The following is a 12,866-nucleotide window of genomic DNA, read 5'->3' on the forward strand; positions in this document are numbered from 1 at the left end:
ATCTCAAAATGCACTCACTCAAAGCACTCCTTAAAATGGAGAACATCGACATTTGTGATGTAACTTAGACCTGGTTCAAGGCAGCAAAATGCACCCCTGCACTACCAGGCTATAACTCATTCCACACCTTTTGACCCCAGAACTTGGACTGAAGCTCCAAAGGCAGTGGTATTTCCATATTCATAAAGGATGTGCACATCTCCAGACTGGTAGCCCAACATAACGCATCTGCGATACTTCAGGTGCAGCTAACATTGGGTAAGACAGCAATTCAGGTTGTAGCCTGTTATAGGTAACCAACCATGTCCCAAGACTCACAATCCATGTTCCTAAGCACCCTGGAGAATATTAGGATCCAACCTAATACTCTTATACTGGTTAACTTCAACTTCCCCATGAATAAATGGGAAAACTACTCATGTACAAATTCACCTGACCAATGCTTCCTGGAATTCATTAATTCCAATGCCCTGGACCATCTAGTTCTTATCCCCACTAAAGGTAGCAACATCCTTGACCTGGTCATTGCTAACATGGGCAACAGTTGTGCTACACCAATAGTCAATTCCTCCCTCTTTAGATCCAACCACAAATTAATTACCTTGGAAATCCACATCCCCCTCAGTCCCACAAAGGTAACCATCATGATAAACTTCTCCAAAGCTAACTTTGGGCTCCTAAAAACAGAGGTGGCTAACTTCACGGCACCCATGCAAATGGAGAATAGTTGCATGACCGCCAAATCATACACCAATGCACTGTACGAACACCTACACAAATGCATGGATCTTGCCATACCTAATAGAACCAAGGCAGTCTCCTCAAAAAAAAAAAGGAAACCAATCTGGTAGTCCCCTGCCATAAACAAACTCTACAAAAGAAAGAGGAAACAGATGTGGAATAAGATGAAGTCCCAAGACTGGAAAAATTCCCTTATCAGGGTCAACAAAAGGTTGAGATCCCTCATCAAATCCTCTAAAGCTAGCTATGAAAATAAAATTGCAGCAGATAGTAAAGACAACCACAAGGCCTTTTATAGTTATGTAAAGAATATCCACAGCAAAACCCAGATTTGCTGTGAGCTACTGCACAATAGTACTTCTTATACTGAGTCAACAGATATTGCCAATATACTGGCCGACAGATTCAGTGCCAACTTTTCTGCTCTCAACCTCTCAAAGAATGAATCGCAATACTAGTTGATTGCCAGACACCCAGTATTACTGCTGCACAGGTTAAAACAGCACTGTCCAAGGCCAAGAATACAGCTTCTATGGGACCTGACAATATCCCTGGATGCATTCTACATAAACCACAGAGTGATCTGGCACCTCACCTGTGTGCCCTGTTCAATCACAGCCTCACCTCAGGCTTTGTCCCTACCAAATGGTGCACTGCTACAGTCATCCCTCTCCACAAAGAAGGAGCAACTACAGACCCCGGAACTATCACCCCATTAGCCTGACAAGTCTGATATGCAAGGCTATGGAACGCATCATCATGGACCTAATAAACAAGGATATAGGGAATCTTCAAACTCTGGATCCTACACAGTTTGGTTTTCTGAAGGGTAGATCATGCCTGCTCAACTTGGTTGACTTCTTTGAGTCAGTCACCAGAGCTGTAGATGAAGTCAAGGTTGTTCATACAGCCTACCTTGATCTGGCAAGGTCTTTGATAACATTCCCCACTCAGGAATCATAGAAAAACTCAGTAAGCTGGGAATCAACCCCTATATCACTAGGTGGGTTGCAAACTGGCTCACAGATAGAGCCCATAGTGTGAAAGTAGCTGACTCCAAGTCAGACTGCCTACGAGTCATGGGTGGAGTCCCACAGGGTTTTGCCCTTGGTCCTCTCCTCTTTGGTATCTACTTTTCTGAATTCCAGGCCAAAATGAAGGGACTCTGGCTGACAAAGTTCACAGATGATTGCAAGTTTGGAGCTATTATTAACTCCCCAAATGATGTTAACATCCTACAGAAAGGCCTCACTGAGACCAATGACTGGTGTCAGAACCATGGCCTTAAGCTCAATGCCAAAAAATATGTCATCATCTCCTTGGGAAAAATCTGGTTCACAGAAGATGTTATAAGAGATCTGGGAACACAGGTTGACAGCAACCTCTTTTTTGACCACCACATTACCACTGTGGTCAGAAAGTCCTTCTATGTGGCACATCTCATTACTAAGTGTTTTGCATACAGAAAGGAAGAGGTCTTTGTCTCCCTCTACTCTTCCGTCATTTGACCAGTCATCGAGTACAATGTGCCATTTGGCATGTACCTCACTAGACACCTGCAACAACTGGAGAGGTCGCAAAAGTACCTCTCAAAGAGGATCCTTGGCCTTAAACACTTGTCCTATATGGACAGACTCAAAAAACTCCAACTATTCTCTTTCTCATATTGCCTACTTAGAGGTGATCTCTTCTTGACTTCCAAAGTCATGTCTGACCCAGCTCAGTTAGAAATGCTACATCTAAAGAAATCCCAATCCCTCCACACCACATGCTGCAGAGACCTCAACCTCATTTCCACAATCAACAGAACATCCTGGAAGGACAGGTTCATAACCCAGAGACTGCCCATGCTAAGGAATAGACTTCCCATACATGTCAAGCAGAGCACCTCACTGGCCTTCTTCAAGAGATATCTTGATGAGTGGATGAGAAATAGAAAATTCACCCCGGGGATCACTCCAGTGGATCTACTTGACAGAGACACTAGGAACTAAGGTCGGGTGGCACGATGCCAGGGTAATCCTATAGGCTAGGCTTGTAAAGGCTCCAGGGCCTTTAGCCTAGTACACACCTATGAACCTATGAACTTATGTTTAGAAAATCAATAGATAATCAGGTTAGGAAAATTTGGAACAAAAAGGAAGAAGGTAAGAGGAAGCAAAGATGTCCAGCAAAGAGGTGAATGGATTGTGTGAAAGAAGATCTGCGATAGTCAGGCATGAGTGTTGAAGAAGGCAGGAATGTGGCACTGTATCAAGAGAGTTGACAACAGTTATCACGATACCCCAACCCCATGTAGAAAAAATGGGAAATAGGGGGCTTATGATGATGATGATGATTACTGATATTAAGCTTTTATTAATTGTACATAGTAGATATTTTTTTCTTTGCGCATAAGCACATTATTCATAAGATGTTTACTCTTCTTACAAATTCTAGTATAGCAAGCAACCTTTATATATATCTATATATATATATATATATATATATATATATATATATATATATATATATATATATATATATGTCTGTGTTTGTGTGTGTTTGTGTGTGTGTGCATGTGTGTGTGTGTAAGAATTCCTGCTTCTTTAATTTAAATGTGCATTTAAAGACATAGTGAACTACTGTCCTGCCATTATAATTTCATTGCAACATGTGAAAATGAGAACTGACAGCACATAGTAGCAGCTAGCTTCCTCTGTAAGTTTCTCATTTTTCTTAATTCTTTTAAACTGTTCTAATCAGTAATAAACATCTAACTTTACTTCTTTCCATTAATATGTGCAGTTAGAGTTAATGACACCACAGCATGAGCTACTAACATTCAACAAAATGTATGCAAATTATATGTCGCAACAGCTCAAGATAAAACATTGCTATAGCTTTGTTTTACTAATTATTCACTTCTAAGAAAAGAAAAAAGGTGTTATTCTGAATCGATTTCTCACACATATATACTTAGAAATAAACTAAAGAAAAATAAAATTGCTTTCTGTTTTCACAGACATCAGTAACAGATTATGACCTAGAATTTCTTCAAAATAGCTCAAAAAGCAAGCGGGAAGAAAGGCAAGCAAGAGTCTAGTATTCTCAAGCAAATGCAACATTTTTTTGTTCTCAAGCTTTTTGTTAAGTGTTACTTGATTAATAAAAGACCTATGTAAGGAATGTGTCACACAGGAACAAAGAAAACAGACTCACCAGTACTTTAACATTTCTATTAATATATTACTTAGATCTGAGATTCATTTAATCCAGCATTCAACATACTAAGCAAAGTTAATAAAATAAAATTTTTAACTTATATATTCTTAAAGTTACTAATTTGATTGCTTATCATTTAATGACATTTTCTTGCAGGAAGTATTTGTTTAAGATTTATAAATGTATTTATACATTTAGTTAAATTAAATGTATTAGGGCTTTCACTGTAAATATAGTAAAACAATAAAACAAAATATTTATAGTTCTTATCTTGAAAAATATTTTAGTTCAAAATATAAATGCATACTTACATATGTTTTAAAGCTTAAAGACCAATAGAAACCTTTTACTTAATGGGTAAATCTATTGTTTCAGAAAATAAAAGTCCTGTAGTCAGATAAAAAAATACTTTCTAGAATTCAGCTCACTCTGTCTCTTGAGGGATATACTGTTCTAATCCATTTCTATAATATTATTAAGGATTTTATTTTTTTTGATAAAAGTAGATGCCTCCACCAGTGTGTCAAATATTTTAGTTCTTTCAAAAAGAAATACTTTGATTTTTGCAGGAAACATCAAGTTGGCTTTAACAATGTTCTTTTTAAGTTCATTGAGCATTGGTAAACAGGATTTTCTTTTATTCATTACTTTATTGGGATCATTGTTGTCAAATCTGAGATGTTCACATATTTTAATAGGTAGGCTGGACAATGCTACTTTTAATATTTGATTTTTTTTATGCTAGACATAAACTTATCTATAACTGAATAAGATGTTCTCAAGGATCTATGTGCCCTTTCCATTCCAAAAGATAAAGTTTCAGGTAGATGTGATGTTTTATGTAGCCAGATTGTTAAGAAGTATATTATACTGCCTCCTTCATACTTTTACAATGCTTTTTTCATTTCAGTCTATTTTCTAAATCATCAACTTTATTTCTGATGCAGTTATTTTGTTTTAAGATAGATTCAGTCTGAGTCTCACCTTCAGTTACTCTCCTGTCATGATCATTTAAAGCTTCTTCCATACTGCTGATTTGTTCACTTTGTTGTTTCATCCTTCTGGTCTCTTCTTTGAAACTTTCTATTTTGATATCTAGTTTGTCCATTTTAAGTAATATATCCTGCATATTAGATATTAGTGACTGGATGTCATTTTTAATAAAAGAATCCTGGGTACCATTTCTTGACTGGCTCATGCTGAACTCACTTCTCTCTTAACCAAGCAGATAGAAAAATTACAGCTTTTGAAGAACTTGAAGAGATAAATCTTGTCACTAAGTATTAATTATCAAATTAGCTAATAAATATCTCCAAATTTTAATTTTCTGATTATATTTTTTCTCAGAGAAAAGTTTTCAGTCACAGAGCTTTCACCAGTTGCTGCTGTCAGTTAGCCATCTTGCCACACACCCATGTCCAACATACTTTTGATGTATGACAGTTGAGTATTCTGCCCCAGTTGAAGACATCTAAACAAAACTGAGATATTATTGACATATATTCCCAGACCCACTCTCTGTCACCCAGTTTGTGGCACTTCACCACATGTCCCACCTTATTTAAGACAACTATTTTATGGTTCAAAATAGGGTTATAATAATTATTATGGGATATAGCAATTTTACTGCATTAAAATCTAAGCCATAATGGCAAAAAAAACACAGAAGAAATAAAGTAAAGTAATATTCACTTTCAGATTAAATATATATATATATATATATATATATATATATATATATATATATATATATACGGGTCCCTATCTGTTAATCATGTTTTCAGAAACTCAAACTCCATATAGTCAAGACCATATGATTGAGTTTTGAAAACCCAAAGCTTTTGAATGGTGATCGCTGTACAGCGAGGATCAGGAAATTTACTCCTTTCCTCACTGTAGTGCAATCTCGGAGTTGGTATATATAATTTGCAAGGGGTGGGGCACACAACCCCCCCACATGGTGGGTTCAGGGGAGGGCTTACCCCCCCCCGGTAAAAATGGAAAAAAAGGTAGATTTTTTTTTTTTTTATGTTCAAGTTTTTGGAAAATCAATCTTATGGTCACTTTGATGTTATTTCGAGATTTCAAAAGTCAGTAAGTAGATCATCTGACATAGGTTCATATCTAATATGGATCTACTTTACTTTGTCGAAATTTTATTATTTCAAAAAAAGAAAGTATAGGACCACTTATGCGAAAGTGCACATAAACGAAAGTGCACGTTCAGGAATACCAGTTCAACAAACTATTAAAAAAACAAACAAACAAAAACACACTCTCGCTACTTAAATATACTAACTCCAAGATCACACTACAATGGGGAAACAGGTATATTCCCTTTCTCCACTGTAGTGTTCTTCGGTGCTGCAGCGTTTCTTGTTTTGTATTTCTTTACTTTTCATTGAACTGGTATTCGCGAAAGTGCACTTTCGCGTAAGTGGTCCTCTACTTTTCTTTTTTGAAATAATGAAATTTCGACAAAGAAAAGTAGACCCATATATATATATATATATATATATATATATATATATATATATATATATAAGCAGTCTACTTTGAGCTATGATCGTTAACCGAGTCCTCATAATCCTAATAATAAACATCATAAAATATAAAATATAGGACTCAGACCATGAACTATGTTGCTAAAGTAGAAACTCTATTAGCAATGTCACATTAAACACGTTGTGTGTTTTCTATTTTAGCAATATAGTTCATAACCTGAGTCTGATATTTTGAATTTTGAAAAAACAAAAGAGGTGGATTAATCCATCTATGCATTTTGGCAAATAAAAAAGTGTTTTAAAAATTTATTTGAATATTACTTTTTTTCTTAATTTATTTAAGTGACTCAGTTAGTAGATGGCCTAACTCCCTGACTTGTTAATTTGCAGGTATGTAGTCTAAATTGCCCCAGCTTTCATGCTTTCTAAATGTTGAGTACATCCACATGTACTACATTAGCACTGATGTCCTGCCAGGGGTCTAGTTAATAACATTGAAATTTCATAATGTTGAATTTCGTAACATTGAGACCATAACATTGAAAATTTAAAACACTGAAAACCCAAAACATTGAAAACTCAGAACACTGAAAGCGTGCTTCATAACATTGAAAACTATATTACACAAGTAAAAAATATCACCTCCACCTACAACTACACAGAACTAACAAACACACTTTCTTCTATGTTTCTGCAGGGGGCACAAGTCCCCCTGCACTCCTCATGTGCAGCGCTCTGCCCCCCTGCCCTCCACCCCCCATAAATTAAATATACCAACTCCAAGATCACACTACAGTGGAAACAAGTTAATTTCCTAACCTCAGTGTATTGTGAAATTTTAATACGTCACTCAGGATGCATAATAAAAACAAATTTCAGGATCTAAGAGCAAAGTTCTGATGTTTAGTGAGGAATACTATGAAACAATTTGAACTGAATCAACTGGGTTAAGTAAAAATTCTTTAATCATCAGTGGAATTACACAAAATTCCACCACAGCTGTAGTTACAAATAAAAATATAATGAGTAGTTAAAAACGGTTAACTTTTATTTTTTTAAAACATTTTTGGCTTCCTAATTGCTGTTTTCCAATCAAAAGCAGCACTTATGAATGCATCAGCATATGTCACCGCTGTCTCGCTCACCTTGGTTGAAGAAGTTCTATAATCAATCAACCCCATATCAGCTGCTGGAATGAAAAGTTTCTTTTGCTTATTTTTTTATTTATTAGCATTTGTGTACCAGGATTGTCTGTCTGGGCATAGGTTGTTCCTTGTCAGTAGATGCCCTGGGAGAACAGCTCCAAGTATAATGCCTGCACAAAAGGTATTAAACAAAAGGAGAAGCAGAAAAGAAAAATTACAATGACTTTAAACATTTTCTAATAATGCTAGTCAAACCGATTGATATGAACTTGACAGCAGAGACGTCAGTACCAGGTCTGTATTAATTCATTGAAGGTTCACTTCAGTAAACCTTTCTTCATCAAACCCTAACCAGTGAATGTACATTTCAACAAATGTTCATTGTTTGTGTCTTTTGGCTTTTCCCGGATAGGGGTCGCGACAGCGGAACTCTGGTCTGCTAATGATTGGTAGTGGATTTTTACATACCGGGTTACCAGCCCTAATGCACAACCTTCAACAAGGCATGCCCCATTCACGTATGCTTCCACACAGAAGATGCTCTAGCTGAGAATCGAACGGGACAACATCTTGCTATGAGGCGACAGCGCTACCGCAGCACAACTACCGCAGTCATTTCAACAAATGTTCATATCCATGAAAAATTTGCATAAGGAATGGAAACATTTGGCTAGCAGCACAAATTTGCCAGTTTCCTCACTGTAGTGTGATCTCAGAGTTTGCATAGATAGTTAGAGGGGGTATGGTGGAGGACACCCCTTACTTTAGTGTGTTTTACATACTGTGGCATCTGTCCCGGTGTTGCTTTGGCCAAGTTATTAGCTTCTTTGTTTACATTTTTATTGAATGAGAATGTTCAGTGAAGAAAGGTTAGCTGAAATGAACCTTTGATGAATTAATGTAGGCCTGTTAGTACCATGACATTTACAAATCATTAGTTCTCTGTATTCACTGGCTTTTCAAAATTATCTTGGAATCAGGTCATGCCCTGCATGCATAGAGGACTGCAACAATACTAGGCATGATTTGAAGCCCAAAAGAAAAAATGCCTTGGAGTAAGAAATGTTCATCAATCTCACTTTCTTTATAAAAATATGTTAAAGATCAAACACTTTTCCCCTGCTTCAATGGAACTTCATTAGAATAAATTAAAACAACAACTCCTATGCATTTAAAGATTTTCCTCTCCCATCACAGGCTGCAGAGCATCCAATCATTCTAAATGCATACTCGTCCTCCTGATAACCGCCCTTGAATTTATAAAACCAAGTCCAAAATGAACTATAAATGATGTAGTGATAAAACTATTAAAAAGCTGTTCAATAAAATAAAGTAGAAACATGCACCTACATTTACTCTGTACACTACCTAAAATACATTTTACTTTGATCTCATCATACAAACTTCCTAACATCTTATCCTTATAAGCAATATTGGACAAAGTCTAAAGTCCATTAACTCCACATTCATAAAGATATTATTAACCTCATTTATATGAATTAATACATAACTCTATATTGTGGCTCTCTGATATTGTTTTACCTATAGCATCATTCCACAATTAAGGATTGTGTATATTTTTATTAGCATGCCAACATAAGAGTTTTAACACACTGAAAATGGACACCACATTATTAAGTTCAGGGATCGGACATGTATCTAATTCCAGTTGCCACCAAAGTCCCACATTTCCAAATTTTCCACCTATAGGCCACCACATGAATTTTTATCCACCTTTTCCAATACATAGATAAGCTAATGTTCTGGATTTTTGTCAATGTGTTTAAAAAGGTTTAAAGGAGTTCTATTGTTCTTTTAACACCAAATGCCATAATCATGTTCACACATATGCTCCTTTACTACCCCCCTCTGACTTCCCAAAGTAAAAACAGAGCATTGTTGACACACAGTTATGTATGCTACACCCTCAGGTATACAATTATAGTATCCCTGTGCCTTAATATTCCATTTATTAACCTTCACACTCTCACCTTCTAATATATGATGGCACTAGCTACAATTATTACATCTATATGTACCCTAGTTGTTTCTGTTCATAGGTTCATAGGTTCATAGGTTCATACTAGGCTATCTGCCCTAGGGCATTTATAAGCCTAGCCAGAGTATGTTTGGCTTTCGCCACCCATTTTAAATTAATTTTGCTATGCCCTTTTTCGAGGTTAGTATACCGTGCCTCTGTCTAACAGTGACAAAGAAGTGATACCCGGGGTAAATCTACGATCTCCCATCCACTCATCAAGATTCCTCTTGAAGAGAGTCAATGAGGGACTCTGCCTAACCTGGACTGGGATTTTATTCCAGAGTGAAGGGAGCCTCTGGGTTATGAATCTGCCCCTCCAGCATGTCCTATTTATTTCAGTGCTGAGGTTCAAGTCTCTCAAGCGTGTAGCTCGATGGGATTTGGATTTTTTGAGGTGCAGCATGTCCCTTAATTCCGGGTTGGACATGGCCTTATACGTCAGGCACAGGTCACCTCTGAGCAGGCGGTATGTCACTGAGTAGAGGTGGAGTTTCTTTAACCGGGCAGCATATGGAATCTGTTTGAGCCCTTTGATCCTCTTGGTGAGGTACTTTTGGGGTCTTTCCAGTTGCTGCAGGTGTTTGGTAAGGTACATCCCAAAAGGGGCATTGTACTCAATTATGGGCCTGATGAGGGATGAGTAAAGAGGCACGATGACCTCCCCTAATCTAGATGTGAATCCCTTCATGATTAGGTGGGCTATATAAAATGTTTTTCTAACCACTTTGGCCATGTGGTTGTCAAATGGGAGATTGCTATCAACTTGGGTCCCCAGGTCCCTAATTACTTCTTCTGTACTTAATGGATTACCACCTATGTGGTAATTTGTGGGCACTTTGTTTTTGCCAAAGGGAATGACTATACACTTTTTGGCATTTAGCTTGAGGCCATGGCTCTGGCACCAGTTGTCTGTTTCTATGAGGCCCTTTTGGAGGATGCTTGTGTCGGCTGGAGAGTCGATTATGGTGCCCAGTTTGCAGTCATCTGCGAACTTGGTCAGCCACAGTCCTTCCATGTTGGCCTGTACCTCGAGAAATATATACCAAACAAGAGAGGTCCCAGGACTGAGCCTTGTGGGATGCCACTTGTAACTGGTTTGGAGTCTGACATGGCTCCAGCAATTCTAACCATGTGGGTTCTGTCCTTGAGCCAGTTTGCAACCCATCTAGTGACATAGGGTTTATATTTAAGCTGGTGAGCTTATCTATAATGCCAGTGGGGTATTGTAGCGAAGGCTTTTGCGAGGTCCAGATAGGCTGTGTGGACCACCTTCCTTCGTCAATGGCCTTGGTGACTGTTTCAAAGAAGTCAACCAGGTTTAAGAGGCAGGATCTGCCCTTAACAAAGCCAAACTGGGTAGGATCCAGTGTCTGTAGGTCCCCAATATCTTTATTTATGAGGTCCATGATGATCCTTTCCATAGCTTTGCAGACCAAGCTAGTCAGGCTTATGGGGCGATAGTTTCCAGGGTCCGTTGAGGCACCACCTTTGTGGAGAGGGACCACTGTTGCTGTATGCCACTCTTTGGGTACATATCCTGTAGTAAGGCTGAGATTGAACAGTAGTTTTATGTTTGGGTTTAGCTCTTCTTGGAGTTCATGTAGGACGCAGCCTGGGACACCGTCTGGTCCCATTGATGCTGTGTTTTTTGCTTTGGAGAGGGCAGCTCCCACCTGAGCATCTGAGATGTCAGGGGGGCAGCACTCTGCTGGGATATATATTTGCCATTTTGGTGGGAGGGGGGGAGAAGTTTGCGCTGAACCTGTCAGCTAGGATGTTGGCAATGTCTGTGGAATCAGTGTATTTTTTGTCATTTTGGACTAATTCTGAGCATATCTGGGAATTCCCACCCAGGTTCCTAACATAACTAAAGAAAGCCTTGTGATTATCCTTAGTGTCCTGTGCAATTTTTCTCTCAAAGCTGGCCTTTGATGATTTTATGAGTGCCCTTAGTTTTTTTGCTAATACTGATCAGAGATGCCTTCCCTTTTTGGGATTTTGATCTATCATGTAGTAGTTTCCTCCTTCTATTGTATAGTTTGTTTATGGCTGGGGTCCACCAGACAGGTCGTCTGCCTTTGGAGGATGGGTCTTGGTTTTATTTGGGATTGCATGATCCATGCATTCCTGAAGGTGTTCATAGAATGCATTTATAAAGGATTCTGCGGTCTGGGCCATATTTTCCACAGGCCCGGGGGCTTTGAAGGATTCCACCTTGGTTTTGAGGAGTATGAAATTTGCTTTAGAGAAGTTTTTCACTGTGGTTTTCTGGGCAGGGGGTGGGGTCGGGATGTGAATATCCAGTGAGATCAGTTTATGGTCTGATCTTACCAGTGAGGGATACACTTCTGGTCTGGAGCATAGAGTCCCCATGTTGGTGATGATCAGGTCCAGTATGTTTTCCCCTCTTGTGGGAGTGGTAACAAGTTGTTCCATAGAATTTGAGTTTATGAATTCTAGGAACCTTTGGGCAAGGGTGTTGGAGCTTGAGTAATGCTCCCAATCTATGTTTGGGTAGTTGAAGTCACCCAATATAATGGTGTTCGGAGAGACCTTCATATTTTCCAGTGTTCTCAGGAAGGCCGAGTGGGGTTCCTGGGTTTGGGAGGGTGGTCTGTAGCAGGCTATAAACTGGAAGGCCATTTTACCCACTGTTAGTTGTACATGGATAGTCTCTAATGCTTCGTGCTTTGCCACCAACCTGGAGGTGTGGGTATCTTTGATGAATATCGATACTCCCCCTCCTTTTGTGGTTCGGTCCAAGTTTTGGGGCCGAAAAGCATGGTATGAGGGATAACCTGGTAGTGCTGGGGTGCTCTCGGGAGCCCTGAACCAGGTTTCTGTTACTGCACAGATAACTATGTTCTCCATGCTAAGGAGAGTTTCGAGTGCATGCATCTTGAGGTTTAGACTTCTGGCGTTGAGTAGCATTACTCTTAGTTTCTTATCCCTTGTGATACCTATGGAGGTGGGTTTGTCTTTTGAGCCTTGCCTAAAAAAGCCACTATGGGGGTAGCAAGAGCCTTTGCCAATATCCGAAAGCCCAGGGGTGCCAGGTGCAAGCCGTCCCTAGCAAAGCATCGTGGCTTGTCGTGCATATCATCCAAAGCTGACAGGCATTGGATCCCCTTTGAATGACACCAATACTTAAGCCAATTGTTGAAATTGATCATCTTGTCTTCATATTGTGGCATCATTCTTGGTGAGGGTAAGATGCTACTCAAGGTCAGG

Source organism: Protopterus annectens, chromosome 1.part2, assembly GCF_019279795.1.
Source record: "Protopterus annectens isolate FY-2018-M chromosome 1.part2, PAN1.0, whole genome shotgun sequence".
NCBI classification, from domain to species: domain Eukaryota; kingdom Metazoa; phylum Chordata; order Ceratodontiformes; family Protopteridae; genus Protopterus; species Protopterus annectens.